The sequence below is a fragment of the Vombatus ursinus genome, unplaced genomic scaffold (assembly GCF_900497805.2).
Source record: "Vombatus ursinus unplaced genomic scaffold, bare-nosed wombat genome assembly UNPS02015012.1, whole genome shotgun sequence".
Classification (NCBI taxonomy): Eukaryota; Metazoa; Chordata; class Mammalia; order Diprotodontia; family Vombatidae; genus Vombatus; species Vombatus ursinus.
The window spans coordinates 16,727-19,925 of record NW_020954790.1 but is presented as its reverse complement, the minus strand read 5'-3'; the positions used below and the strand labels follow the sequence as shown (position 1 = coordinate 19,925).

Sequence of the window (3,199 nt, the reverse complement as noted above, 5' to 3'; positions counted from 1 at the left end):
GTTCCTGGGATCTCAGCCTCTGGAATAAGGAGGTCCTCAGCCTTGGCCAGAGCACGTCTGAAAGGGTCACTCCTGGACACACATTCCAGGAGACGGAGAGGCCCTTGTGTGCTGAGGAAGTCAGCCCGCATAGTTAGGCCCTTTAGACCTTCACCTCCAACGTGTTTTTTCCTGTCATCTCACCTCCCAATTACTTCTGATTCCTTGCCTCATTTTTTTTTTCATCTTTCCCCTCCATTCTCGAGTCCCCGGTTGTGTCCTGTTTATGTGACAGACTTGAAACATAGGTTTGTCCTGTGGGCTTTTCCCCGAATTATGGAGTCATAGTGGTTGGAACTGGAAGGGGTCTCAAAGAGCATCAAAACCATAATAGAAAACTGAGGCCCTGAGGATAAGAGGGATCCAGCCCTAGTCAGCCAGCCAGTAGTAAGCCTGGGATTGGGGCCAAGGTCTTCTTTTGCCCCATAGGAAGTGCTTTCTACTTGCCATGGTGTCTGTTGCTTCACCTAGTGCTCATTCATTCTTTTGTGAAGCCATTTAAGGTTCTTGCATGCTCACTGCTTTTCAGAAATGACTATCCCTTCCTGGGCTCAGTCATTGTTCCCGAGGGTAGATCTCCCTCCCTCCCATGGCCCTTTTCAGAGGAGTGTAGCCTCCCTCTGCCACTGCCTGGTAACTGTGGCACATCTGCCCGCTGGTCATCTTGGACTATGACTGGGTACAGGGTGCTGCTGCTCCCCCCTTCCCGTTCTTCTGGTGTGGCCCCATTTCCTCCCCCCTTCTCACCTTCCTTCTGCCTCCAGCCTCCACTCCATCCTCCACGTGCTTTATTGTGGGAGTGCCCTTCACCAACTTTCCATTCTACCCCAGGGCCCCGGCAGCACTTCCCCTGATTCCCACTGCCATAGGGTATCTCTCAAGAACACATCTCCTTCCAGGGTCTGCTCAGGCGCTTCCTCTCCCCCCATCTGTTAGTGTTTATTGGATCTGCAAGCTAAGTGAGAGTTACCCATGTGTTTTCACGTTGGGTGCCTCCTGCAGAATGAAAGCTCCCGGAAGGCAGGCATGGTCTCCTCCTGGACTCTAGTCACAGCAGCTAGTCTGGCATTATGGACATAATCGGCATTTAACAAAATGATTGTAACTCTAGGACCTGGTGGTGAGCCCTGGCTGAGGTCAGCCTCACTCAAGTGTGTGAGGCTGGGGGCTGCAGGGCGGGGCCAGGGAGCTCCTCATGGACCCTCTTTCCTCCCTAGCTCTGCCTTCCCATGCCTCTGCCCTTGCCCAGGACGAGGTTGAATTGGGCAGCAGAAGATGGCCCCTGTGCTGTCCCTAGGAAATATCATCCCTATCACAGATAGTTACCTGGCTGAAATGCTTCTCGCTTTTTCAAAGTTCACGAGACCTCCCCATATGAACTATCTGATGTTGAATTACTTTCATGTTTTGGCTTTCCATCTTCACTATACGAACACAGATTTTAATCATTACTTCAAAATGGTGCTGAGTGTTTTTTCTGGAGCAAAGCCTTTCCCAAACCATTAAATCCACAAGGTTTCTTTCCAGAATGTATTCTCTAATGCAGTATGACCCTGTGGAAAGAGCAGTAACTCTGGAGTCAGAAAACCTAGGTCCAAATTCTGCAGTACCATTAGTGTGGCCTCGGGCAAACTATTTAATTCCTTGGCCTTCAACGTCTTTATCTATAAAATGAAGGATCTGTGCTCTGTACAGTGTGCTCTCTTCACAGGTGAAATGCCACCATGTTCATCATGTTGTTAAGGTCTGTCCAGTATGAACGGTCTTGCCCCACAAGCCCTTCACCCCAACTGGCAGCCATTCTGTATTGAATACATTCATAATGTTTGTCTTCCATATGACTTTTCTTTTGTAATTTAAGATCTGACTTGCCCCCTGGCAACAGTCCCATATGCAGTTTCTCACCAGAGCGAATTCTTTGAAATATAGTTAAGATGTGACCTCAAGAAGTACTTTCCATGTTAATTAAATCTACAAGGTTTCTAAAAAATATGACTTTATGAAAATTTAGTAAGGAGTTTGATTAAGAAGCACTCCCTCTCACATTTTACTTCTTTCCAGCATGAATTCTCTTACGCTTACTGAGTTGCGTGGTCAGGCATTAGACTCACTTCCCCCACTCTCCACATTTAACAATTACAATTTTCTTTCTAGTATGAAGCCCATGATATTTTCAAAGTTCTCAACCATGACTAAAAGCCTTCCCACATTCATTATACTCAAGGTTCCTGTCCAGTATGAATTCTTCGGTGTTCCATAATAGAGGTACTTAGGTGGAAGACCTCACATTCATCATATTTATAATCTAGCCAATATGAACTCTCTGATGTTGAATAAGTTTTATCTTCTCACTGAAGGCCTTCCCACATTCATTACATTTATAAAGTTTCTTAGGAGCATGAATTGTTTGATGCTGACTAAGCTTTCCTTTTATTCGGAAGGCCTTCCCACATTCATTACACTCATAAGGTTTCTCACCAGTGTGAATTCTCTGATGTTGAATAAGTCTAACTTTTCGGGTGAATGCCTTCCCACATTCATTACATTCATAAGGTTTCTCACCAGTATGAATTATCTGGTGTTGATTAAGCTGTCCTTTTAGTCGGAAAGCCTTTCTACATTCATCACATTCATACGGTTTCTCACCAGTATGAATTCTCTGATGTTGAATAAGTCTTATCTTCCGGCTGAAGGCCTTTCCACATTCACTACATTCATGAGGTTTCTCACCAGTATGAACTGTCTGATGTTGACTAAGTAGTCCTTTTAGTTGGAAGGCCTTCCCACATTCATTACATTCATAAGGTTTTTCACCAGTGTGACTTCTCTGGTGTTTAGTAAGAGCTATGCTCCAGTAGAAAGCCTTCCCACATTCATTGCATTCATAAGGTTTCTCACCAGTATGAACTCTCTGGTGTTTATTAAGAGCTGCACTCCAGCGGAAGGCCTTTCCACATTCACTGCATTCATAAGGTTTCTCACCAGTATGAATTCTCTGATGAAGAGTAAGAGCAGCACTCCAGAAAAAGGCCTTCCCACATTCATTGCATTCATAAGGCTTTTCGCCAGTATGCACTCTCTGGTGTTTGTTAAGAGCCGTGCTCCATCGGAAAGCCTTCCCACAGTCATTACATTCATAAGGTTTCTCCCCAGTATGAAT

The 3,199-nt window shown here is 45.3% G+C and overlaps 1 pseudogene; it reads right to left on the bottom strand.

Moving 5' to 3' along the window:
* Window positions 1–844: 844 nt before the first annotated feature.
* The window catches only part of LOC114030750, a 13,172-nt pseudogene continuing 10,817 nt past the window's right edge, over window positions 845–3,199 (bottom strand).